The 12,011-nt window shown below is 43.4% G+C and overlaps 1 protein-coding gene across 17 annotated transcripts in view; it reads left to right on the top strand.

Annotated features, from left to right (window-relative positions):
- Positions 1-12,011, top strand: part of DTNA (dystrobrevin alpha) — a 232,854-nt gene that overhangs the window by 68,068 nt on the left and 152,775 nt on the right. The window contains exon 1 of one of the 17 annotated variants that reach the window (XM_076329754.1): positions 5,076-5,094. The exons of the other annotated variants lie outside the window; for them this stretch is intronic. The gene's annotated coding sequence lies outside the window, so the exon portion shown is untranslated. Of the gene's footprint in view, positions 1-5,075; positions 5,095-12,011 lie in introns of those variants that run through there. 17 annotated transcript variants of the gene reach the window in all.

The following is a 12,011-nucleotide window of genomic DNA, read 5'->3' as shown; positions in this document are numbered from 1 at the left end:
GTCCGTGATGAGAAGTAACAGATGGGCGAGGAAGGCGCCGTGTTTGCTGGAGGCTGGAGAGGGGAATGGGAGGGCAGAGCACAAGCGCGATTTTGCCTTTGCTGTCCTGCCACATACCAGGTGCTCTGACCAGAGCCCTACCACAGCATTTTGTTTGCAAACAAAATTCAAGTTTCTGTGTACAAATGGGGTTAGAAACAAAGGCTTAAAAGAAAGAAAAAAGTCCTAGATTCCAAAAAGATTAAAAATCTTGGCTGCGTAATTGCAAGTAAAAATCTGTGACAGTTACTTTCCATTTATATGAATCAAGTGGCCTTTAAACAACAAAACTGGTTGATCAGCTGGGAAGTGTATTTAGGATGTCAGCTCAAGTGGGCTCACTGACATTAAACATATCTTTGGAGATGAAACTTTGCCTCTGGCTGCGTGCTAAAGGAAGTAAAACTCCCGCTCTCAGATAAAATATGTAGTTCACAGGATACGTGATGCCATGAGATGTACTGCTTGTCCCAGGAATTCGCACCTTACGCAGCAGAACAGAAAAAAACATTGTAGGCACTGCACGAAGAAATAGATACAGCTCATTCACAAAAAGCGCCATTGCTAATGTCATTGGTTAATAGGCAGCACAACATATACCAAAACTACTACTTTGAAAAATACTGTGTTGTTTGAGGTTTTTCTTTCTAGCTAGAAGGATGTGGTACTGTCAGTCCTTCTACACTGAGGAACAGAAGCTAGTATTTTTGAGAGCATCTTTGTTTTCATACTCTCCTAGGATTTTTCCTACCTTAGTACCACCCTATTCATTTAATAACCTCTATTTGGAATTAAGGATACTTGAACGTAAAATATTGATTCTTAGAGAAACTGTTAAAACTGAAGTACCTTTTATGAGGCACAGCAGCTTTTTATGAGTTCTGTTTATGCATTGTCTAAGCTTGCCAAAGAGTTTTGTTTGTACGTATCCCAGAGCATGGCAATTTCTTGGGCAGGGATGGTTTCTGTCTTTATTTCTTGCTCTGAGCATATAGTCGTTGCTAGACAAGAAGGCCAGAGTCTGCCCTAATTGGGTCAGATTCTGGCTGCTGAGAGCACCTTAGTGTGCATCTCATTTTTAAAAAAATTGGCACAGGAACAGTCAGTATAAAGGATATGATCTTTATCAAAGTAGCTTTAGGTCTGAGCAACCTCTGTCAGGATTCTCGCTTATGGCTATGGAGGGCACGTATTTAAGACTGTAAGGAAAGCTGCAATTCTTTCAGATAAATCAGCTGGTCTGATTACCATTATTATTATTATTTTAGAGGGAAAAGACTGATTTTGAAACATGAGCTTTTCTAACCGATGTGTCAGTTTTGCATCATTTTGGAAAGAGCTCTGGCATCCAGATTCATATATCTAGCTGAAGAGGTAGGGACCTCAACATACTAAATAGTTCACTGACTGAGACACTGAGGCTACGTCTGTTCTAGTAAACACGCCACAGAGATGCCTCTGGCACCGAGACAAACTAGCACGGCACAGCACACGTCCATACCACTGAACTCAGTCTCCAGAGCGGGGTGGCCACAAGCAAACAGCCTGCTGGAAATGCCTCTGGCCCCTGGAAACTCCCAAACTGTGTCCAGGAGCCCTTTGGAGGAAGGAGGGCTGTTCAGGGCCAAAACGGTGCCAGGGACCGCTGTAATGCTGTAGTGGTGTAGACAACAGCTCCGGCTCCCAGGAGTGTTCCCTTGCCCAGTTTCACTTACTAATATAGACAAAGTCTTATCAGGGAGATGGAACCAAATAAAGAAGAAGCAGTGGTTTGGTTGCCGTCGCTCGCCATCGTGTTGCAAGACATTGGTTATGAACCCCATTGCACGCTGTAATAGATTATTCAGTAGCTTTGGGCAAGCTGCCTCCCTAACAGCTCCTGAGTTAAGTTGGAACAAATCTGCCCTGGGAAAAGCCAGAGCCCAGCTTGACTGCTTGTCTTTCGCTGGGCAGGATCTTGCTATCAGCAGGGTTTTTCAAGAGACATTACACATTTGCTTTCAAAAGCAATGAAAATATTTGTGGGGAAGTCTTGCCATTGGATACAAAAAAGTTTGTCTCCTGGGCCCAGCAATATAGTCAGTGTGCTGCAGTAAATCACTGATGCCCTAATTTCTGGCATTAATTTTTTTCCAAATTCCTTTATATCTGGCATTCTGTTTTCTCTGTTTACAAAGAAGTACTTGTATTGGTACCTTTTATTGGTACCTCAGTGCACATAACATGGTGATGTTACTGTGGTTTAAGTAGCAACATGTAGCTCTGCTGTCCTGGAGATGCCAGATATTACTGGTGCACGTGTGCAAATAGCTAAACAATCTGGATGGGAAAATTTGGTTTCAGAATGATACTGAGGTTCCAGGGATTGTCTGCGTCAGTCCAAATTGATCCAAATTGTGTCGGGATGTGCTTGTATGTAGGTGCGAGAGGAATCACAGTCAGGAGGTGCACTAAAGGACCGGTACTGCACGGCTCTGATTTGTTTTCAAAGGAAAGTTTTCCAGAGTCATGGATGTAAAGGAAATGTTTGTTCATGTGCACAATACTAAGCAGACAATTCGTTCCACACAAACTCTTAAAATTAAGTGCATAAAGTTTGTACCCATTTCTAATTGTTCTGTGAAGATGTTTGCTGGTTGCCCAACTTGTTAAAGTAGCTGTATTCAAATACCATAATAATGGGCATTGTGGGAAAGCTTCAATGTAGTAGAACTGCCCATCGTTCTGTTTCTACCTGATTCCCTGACGTTATCCACAATATCCAAAGGCATGAGGGAAAAAAACCACCTCTGTGTAGGCCAGCTGAAACTGCTGAGCACTCTGCAGTTTAATAAGAACAATAAACATGGTGACATTTTTAGGGAGGTGGATTTATTTCTTTTCTTAGAAATAAATTCTGTGCTGAGTAAGCAGGCTAGTTCTGTAGTTTCCTTAGTATAAATCAAAAATTTGATTTGACGTATATATTAGATTCATGCTTTGGGCTAAAGTTAATTTGCAAATATTTTAATTTTCCTTAGGGACAAGAGTCCTTCTGCTCATCCTCCTTGAGTCTTTTAATACGGGAGCTTTGGTTTCTGTTTCAGTAGTTTCATGCTTCTATAGCTAGTACTCCCATAGTGTGATCAAATGCATTTTAAGATGTTCTGATAGTGGCCATTCTGCATGTAAATTGCCATTATTGGGTTTTTGAAGTGTCAGGCAAAGCAGAACTGTTGAATCCAGCTCAGGACTTGATCCACAGCCTAATATGGATGTAGAATGTCTCTGGCCTCAGCCTCTCCAAGCACGTTCGGAGCCTGCCAGGATCTCACTTTGGACCGTTTGCATGATGAATTCATCCTAAGCAGTAAACAAAATGTGGTTAATGCTCTAAATAGACTGCCCCGTTTCCTGGGTTCTCTGTGGTTCAACTGTTACTTAACTTCAATAACAAGATTTTTTTCAAAACAGAGAATTAGCGTTTCAGCTTTTTGTTGTGTCCATGCAGAGCCATATAGCAGAACTGTGGCACTGTGAAACAGCTGTTTTACTTAAAAACTAAACTTTGAAGATCAATTTAACTCTTTTTTAATGTTGCTATTTGTCCTAGCATTTACAAATTCCCTGCTTTTAAAGTTTACCCTGAGAATGATTTTGTAAATGTAGTATTATGATGCTAGAAAGAGCTGAGCAGTTCCTGGGTAGGACATCCGTAGTCCTGGGCAAGCGGTTCCGGGTGGCCCTGCTTGAGCAGGGACTTGGAGCAGATGACCTCCAGAGCTCCTTTCCAACCCCAACCACTCTGTGAGTCTATGACACAGTTCAGTTGCTGTCTCCGTGAGGCTGCTCCCGTTCCTGTGGGAGCAGCCGCCTGAACACGGACGTTAACCACCAGAATCAGACTACTTCATTTTCCCATTGTTTATAGTTGCCAAGAAAGTTGATTAAAATTCAAAATCTTTCTTTGGTGCCACTCCAGACATGCATGGTGGCGTTGTCTCCTTAGGAAGCCTTAGATCTGCATTCTCTGACCACCGTGTGTGGTCATATGGGTTAGCTGGTAGTGGGAGATCTGGACATTGCACAACAGCCCACCTCAGTGGTTTTAACAAGTAATATTATCTGTAGGAAAAGTCCTGTGGGTCCTAGGAAATGAAGCAGTGCTTTCTACTTTCTATTAAAATATAGTTCAGAAAGAAAAAAAAAAAAAGGCATTCCCTCTGGAATGTTATTTCTGGGCCTTGTTTGTTTGTTTTAAATGGAAGGTCTAGAGGGAAGAGTCTGGTTTCTCCATTTCACCCGATGCCCTTCGATAGGAGGGGTTCTCTTGCTAAGTTTTCTCTCTGATGACCAGAGCTAGTAACCAGCTCACCAGGTCTCCCCTGTTCTGCTCCAGGGAGTTGCCTGAGAGTCACCGGAGAATTACACAAGCTGCTTTTTTCTGGAGGGCTGAATTATCTCCAGAGAATTGCCAGACCTTCCCAGATAGTAAGAAACTCTTCCATAATTTCATGTGGGTGATCTCTGACCACTGTTAATCGTGCGTTTAACCGTTGTAGTTGCTTTCTGCTGTTGTCCCTCGTCATGGAATTATTGACCACCATGCCCTATTGGTGTCCTCAGCATTTCATTTGTAACAGCATTGGGGTCATTGCCCAATCTGCCTAATTTGGCCTAGTAAGGCCAAATGTAGGGGGGGACACCCACCCACGCAACCCCCAGAGATTAAGAGCTCAGACTGGAAAAATGTGTGTACATTGTTATGATTGAGATAGAAAATGTGTTATTTCTGCTGCTATCCCCAACAGAATTCCCCAAGTTAATTGTTTTGGAGATGTGGGAATGTAATTTTTTTATATGAAACTTCATCTTCTTCTTCAAGAAAGTAGTTAATTAACCCTTGAAGAGTAAATGATTTGCGGGAATGCACTGCATTTAGGATTTTTGTGAAACTTAATGGAACTTAGATGGATCTAGCTTAATCTTAGACTACTTCTCTGATCATTTCATTCTTTTCCTGGTGTACCTTTAGCCCCAGACTGGACACCGCTGAACATACTACATTACTAGCAGGTAAATACTTTGGAGAGAGACCTAGTTTACTGTGAAGACTGTGATACACTCCAGAAAACTAGCAGGGAAAAAAAAAAGGGGGGGGGGGGGGGCGTGCTTAAAAAAAAAGTGGTAAAATTTGTTTATCTGTGTAGTCCTTGAAAATGGCAATGTAGTTCTTAATTTTGTCCAACCATTACTGAGTTCTTCTGTAACACCGGAGGTACCCATAGCGTTGTAGGTTAGTATTTAATTTTTCTCTTGTTCTCACCGAAGGTCTTGTAAACATGTAGCCATGTGCTTTACTCTGTCCAGGTAATTAACTCTCCCTAGTAAAGAAGTGTTCAAAAGCATTTCCTAAACATCATGTTTCCTCCTCAGATTCCTTGAATTAGAAGATATTTATTAGGTACCCTCATTCATTAGTACCTTAGTACACGGTCCCTTATACATCTTGGAAGATAACAAAGCAATCGATCAAAATTATTCATCCACAGATCCCATTCTTCACTATTTCTCAGTGGAAAGATTTGGTACACAATAACTAAATATCAGAATGGTAGAACTATCATTTTCATTTAACAGAAGTTATTAATGAGGAAATTTGGTAGAAAACTACTTTTATAGGTGATTAAATTCATGTTTGTTCTAATGCACCAGAAAAAAGCCAAAGGTTGGCTACAAAGTAAGTAATTACTGAGAAGACAGGAGAGGTGGATATTCTGTACCTCCTGTCATGATTTTGACTCTTGGTACAGTTTAGGTTTCCAAATATTTGCAAGTAGCTTTCAAGTTATGGCAAGTAAGCCCAAAGGTTTATTGATTTCTTTATTATTATTATTGCTGTTGTTGTTACTGTTAGGCAGTAATGCTTAGCATCAAGGTCTAACAAATATATTTGCTTTAATTCTTAACTAGTTGGAAATGAAAATAATTTATTTGTTCATTTTTAACATCAACTTAAAAGGATTTTTATAGGCTAGTACACAAGCTTTGGGTTTGGGGCTCTAGCACAGCCTTATATGTGCTTAAGTGGTCTTAGGGATGAAATGGACGTGGTTGCATATTCAGAGTGAAAAGCTAAATTAACCAGTCCCCTAAGTAATCTGACATCTTTGAAAAACACAGATAAGGGGTTTTTGTAATTTAGCCTTTTCTCTTGACAGAGTGCTTTTAAAAGACAAAATAAGTGATTAAGGAAAATCATCTCTGACCCACGTTCAGCCCTGGAAAGCTTACTACCTTGCCTATGAATCAGGAGGGTGCTGGGGTTTATCTCCTCGGAGCGTACACACGGCACCGCCTCCACCTCCTCCTTCTCATAAATCTGCTGCCCAGTACATCAGCTCCCCGTGCGCTCCCGGCAGCCGGATCCGCCCCTGCGGGGCTGCCTGGACTGCGCGGTGGCGTGGCTCTTCCTCCGTCACAGTCCTGGGTAGATACGCCGCAGCTCTTATCTTGCCTCGACCCCGTCCTCCCCTCCCGCCATGAGCGGAGGAGATCTCCTATCTGAGATTTCAAAACACTTTGATCATGGCCTGGTTTATTCACTTCCTTTCGGGCCGGATCCTGCTCGTTTGGCAGCGATAAGCCAGGGCAAACCCACAGCTGTCTCCAGCTCTCACCACCCCAGGCCCTGCAGGCAGGCAGGCAGGCAGGCAGATGCTCCTTGAATTGATGCAAGCGATCAGGAGACTCCCCTGCAGTATTTCAGCACAAATAATCCACCCTCAGCTACATCACCGGGCTGGAAACAGCTTTAAAACATCATTTTGCGCACAAATAAGACTTTACCGGTGAGGAGAGACATATCTGGTGTAGGCTGATTGCAGTACTGTGCTGCCGGGGCTGGTCGCGCAGGGCAGTATCCAGCTCTGGCTACTGCAAAACGTATCGCAGGGACCTGCTGCCTGCTTTTTTGGATGAGGGATGTGTTGGATCACGTAGCAACTCCGGTCCTGGATGTGCATGGAGAGCAGGGTAGGCATGGTGTGAAGAGAGGGAAGCCTTGCCTGGGTAAAGTGCTGGGGCACCAGCAAAGTGTGCGCCTGAGACCAGGAGCTGGGTGTCCTTTCTGTGTCCAGTAATATAACAAGTGTAGCAAGAGTTATTTGTTGAGTTGAGAGGGATTATATTTTCCATAGGGGACCAATACTCAGGCCAGTCTTTTTTTGAACTTTCTGTAACAATTGCCAAGGACAGACAGAAAATAAATTGGAGGGAAGGATGGGTTGTAGCGCGAACCAGTGAAACAGTCTCAAGTAGCTGTTTGAAGGCTTGTTTTAGCATCTTGAAAGGAAGCAGGAATTCACGTGTTTTATTTTTAGCTTGCAAGGGAAGAGTTATTTAGTGTTCCTTTATATCTCATCTCTGAAAATGTTCTCACTGAGGCAGGATCTGCAGTCTTGGAGCTAGTTAACCCAAGACTTGCCTGCCTGTGAAAAATTTATTTTTACAAAGGGGAATTACTGAAATTGTTTTTCCCCTGTAAAATTTTAAGTAGAACTGATTCCAAACTCCAAAATCAGTAAAGTGTTAAAATACTTTCTGCTGCTGGCAGTGATTTGTGATTCACAGTATGTAGTCAGGTGCGTTTTGCTTTCAGGAAGTCATAAGCATTTTCAGATTTTTATTGCGGAGTTGCTCTTGTTGCCATTTGCTTTGATTTGGGCTCCCATTAAATTATATGCAGTTCATTTACTTAAAGTTTTCTAAAGGAATATTTTCATCCAGGATTTTAATAGTATTGCTGTGACTGGGCCTTAAATCTCTTGGCAGAGATGGGATGAGCTACTCATTTATAGTTAGTGCTGAAAAAACCTCTCTTGCATTTCCCTCTCCCCTCTTCCCTGGTCTCTGAACTTCAGTACCATGGCTTATTCTTTAGGTTCCTGAAAATCAATGAAATATTTATGATACTTCATTTTCCAGCAGTTGGGTAATGAATGGGGTTGCAAGATGTTGCTGGTCAATACTCGCACCTCTCGTCCAGCACTCTTGGGTCAACAAATGTCTCCGATGCATCTTTAACCTCCTTGTGAGGCTGCTGTTATTTTCCTTGCTTTTCTTTCCTGTGAGGTAGCAGAACAGCGTCAGCAGCAATGAAATGAGAGCTATCGTCTTCCCGAATGGGTAAGACAATCTGCAAAGCATGTATTAAAAATAAAACAGGAAGTCAGTGATTATCAATTTTTAGCAAACACATTTCTACTGATCTTCAGACTGATGCCTAATGATAACAAAAGGAGAAGCTGTGGGTCTGGGCAATGTAATTTCTAGTTATTTGTAGTATCTTTTCACCTCATTATGGCATGGGCTGTTTTTATTTTAAGGCCTAAGACCTGTAAGAATAGTAAGAGACACCTAATGTTGTTGCTTGTGAGCAGCGCGTGTTGAACAGCGTGGCTGGGATAAATAGGTATCGGATTCAAAAAAAAAGGAACGGCCTTTTTTTGTGCATTTACAGTTTGCTGAAGTAAAAGGCAGCATATGGCAATGCTAGCAAGGAAGAAGTCATGCCTCTCAAGAGACTCTTCCCTAGCTTAAGGAGTTAGTAATTGCTTCCCACCCTCATAAAAGAAAATTACTGGCATCCCCGTGCCGAGCGGCGTGCGTGTGGGTGACGGGAAATAAGGCTTCCTCCAGACCTGGCCACCTGCTTGAGGAGCAGCGATGGTGGTGGGAGGGAAATCCACCCGCCGGCGAGCCGAGAGTTGATGTCTGTTTTCACTGCCGGAGGGGAACCAACGCCGCTCTGCTGCACAGCGAGCTTCTCCTTTGTGTGTCTCTTTTCCCCTCGAGAAGAATCAGGAGTGTTTATTTGGACCCCGCTGCGAAGGAGAGGGAACAGCCTACACACCTGCCAGGAAAGGGAATCCTAAACAACTGCTCCTGCTCAGAAGAGATTGGGAACTGGGCCAAACATTTCATACGTGGATGATTAAAATTAGACTCCTGCATCCATATGTACGTTCTCATTTTGAAAACACTGCCTGGCTTATTTCTTTTCTCTCCTGCCTTTTATGTAGTCCCCTAATGGGCAAATGCTTCCCCCTTTCCTGTAGCTCTGACAGTGGCCCTTGTACTCGCTGAAAGTACATTTATCTTTCCTCTCTGTAATCATACCTGATCACACACACAGGAACACACTTCTGTCTTTCATTTTCCACTAATATTCCCTTGACAAGTATCTTTCTGAAAGGGAAAAAAAGTGATAATCTCTCCTTTGGAAAAACAGCCAAGTATGAAGCGGACTTGGCTTTCTGCCTCTCCTCCTGTGCTGCTTCTGCCTGAGCAAACTGAGACCTTCCTGCAACCTGCACTCACTGATCCAAAGAGGTCCAAGTCTGGCTGGAAAGACATCCCAAGGAGGAAGGGGAGGAGGTAGGCAGACCGGCACCGCACTCGGCTATGATGTGCTTGTCTGCAGCCTGTTCTGTTCACGAGAACCAAAACCACCAAAGGATAAAGAAGAAATAAGGCAGCGAGGGCATGGCTGCATGACCTCCGATTGCGAAGGATGGAGACTTGCAGTGAGCCACGCAAAACTGTTGGCGCAGGAGGACTTCATGCCAAATTTCAGCTCTCCGTGTCCTGTCAGTTGGATAAGCACACGGAGGTGCTTATCATCATTAGACAGCGATTTGTTCCTGAGAGCTCTGAAGCATTCAAAGACCCCAGTACTTCCAGAAAGAAATCCTTCTGTTTCAAAAGACTTTGAGTATTTTTTGGTGTTCCCCTCTTAACAGCTTTTCTTAGGAAAACGAGGAGACTTCCTGGAATTAGCAACTGCTAGGAAAGCCCTATTAATGCTGCTGTTTTATAAGCAGCCAGATGTCTGCATCCTCCTGCTTCACACTGTGTACCCAGTGCAGAGTCTAAAGGCCACAGTGGGGAGAGAGCAAGGGGGACCTGCGCTCCCCCGGGGACTGATCAGTCGGGTCATGATCTTGCTTCAAAGAGAAAAATCCTTCCTTGGGTAGACTCCACTGGCAAGGAGGCAGCACAGCCTCCACTGCACCCTGTGTGCTTGGCTGGCGTGAGCTTTGCCCATCACCCTGGTAGTTGCAGGGCTGTCCTGGTCCTGGCCCTTGCACGTGCACCACCGTACAGGTGGGCAGCCACCCCTGTACCTTTCCTGGGGAAAAACTGCTCACGCAGATATGCTGAATTATTTTCCCTGTAGGAGCACACCCTGGATGGTAAATCGAGGCTTGAGTCCTCCCCACGTGGTCCCAGCTGGGGCCTGGTGAGGGTGCATGGGAACTCCCCGTGCTGGGTTTCCTTTCCTCTGGAAAAGCTACAAGCTACTGGGTGCAGGCCAAGGCAGAGAGAGGAGGCAGCTGATGCACACCCCATTCTTGCCCTAACATGGAGTGAGGACATGGCTGCAGGGCACACACAGATACAAAAGCTTTTTTTTTCATATCAAAACTAAGAACAAAGCACCTTGTATAGCAAAGCAAAGTTTATAGCTTGCTTCAGCCTGGAAAAAGACTTTTCAGAGCAAATAGTGCTGGCATTGTCTCCTAACAACCCTGCAGTGTTTACTGGAGGTAGTTTCTCTCAAGCTGTTTTTTCATTCCTGCGTATTTTAAATTATCCTCCCAGACCCTCAAAATTAAAACAAATAAAATTAAAATTATTTAAAATTTAAAAATTAATGAAAATAAAAATAATTAAAATTAAAAAACAAACAAAATTGAAACCCTCAAAATTAAACAAAAGCAGTGACTTCATAATGAAACATTCCAATTAAAAAACTCAAGTGAAATTCGTACATTGAGCAGCTCCCCAAAGCCTGCCAGTCGTTGTAGTTTTAAGAGGACTTGCAATTTATGGATGGAGTACAGGGATATATTTGAGGTATAGTAAATGGCATTGTTAACATTACAGATGCAAATGTTCATTGTATACGAGCAAGAGGACAGTATGTGTAAAAGAGATTTGCAGAATTATTAAACTCCTATTACTGTCATAAAAATGTTGGCAACTGAGCGGAGGGGAGAAGCCAAAATATGTGCCCCAGAGAGCAAAAGGGGAGCAGGACTGAGCAGTTACACGTTGTTGGCCGTGAGAGCTGAACCATCCGCACGTGTGTAGCCCCTGACAAGCCCCCGCGCCTGCTGGCTTTTGCCTGGGAGGGCTGTTGCAGCCTGTCTCCCCACAACCGAAGGTGCAAGAGTCATTACATTAACGAGAGAGGAAGCTGGAAATGATATACAAAGGAAGGAAGTCTTTTGAGAATCAGGTTTCACTGTTTCAACTACTTAAGGAAAAACTTGTTTATAATAATAAACTGCCTATAGGAGGTGTGTGTCTGTGTAGCTATGTGTATATATGCATGCAACATATGTGTATGAGGGGAAGGAACTTTCACTGTAGCCTGTCAGCCTTAAGCACAATGCTTCTATTTCTTCTTAAACCCGATGACTTCATCTAAAAAAAAAAAAGACATTAAGAAACCCCCAAGGTAGAGTGCGTGCGAGTGTGTGTGTGTGTGTGAGGGAGTATGAGTAACTTATCTTCACATTTAGCTGAAGCCTTGGTATTGTCAAAGCAGCTGAATCACTGCCTGTGAGCTGCCATCTTTGCCATGGTGATAATTTGACAGCGTGCCAACATTGCTGCCTGCCGTCTCTGAAGAGCTGACCTTGTAACAGCACCACCACTATTTCTTTGGCTTCTGCTGACATACTCTAGGCTCTGGAAACTGTTTTCAAAACAAATGTATAATGAAGTATGGTGCTTGTAAAAGCAATTGTGTTTCCGTCCATCAGATTATTTTAGGGTGTCTTGCCTGCCAAAGGGCAAAGCAAAGGAACAGGCAGGGAGGACGTGGCTCTTCAGATAAAGCGAGAGACTCTCCGTACACAGGAACGATGGGAATCAAAAGTAACCTTCACGAAATCAGAAGTTAATGGTAAAGTGGCAACTTA

This window comes from Aptenodytes patagonicus, chromosome 2 (genome assembly GCF_965638725.1).
Source record: "Aptenodytes patagonicus chromosome 2, bAptPat1.pri.cur, whole genome shotgun sequence".
Classification (NCBI taxonomy): Eukaryota; Metazoa; Chordata; class Aves; order Sphenisciformes; family Spheniscidae; genus Aptenodytes; species Aptenodytes patagonicus.
The sequence above is the reverse complement of the archived record's forward strand: the minus strand, read 5'-3'. Positions and strand labels throughout refer to the sequence as shown.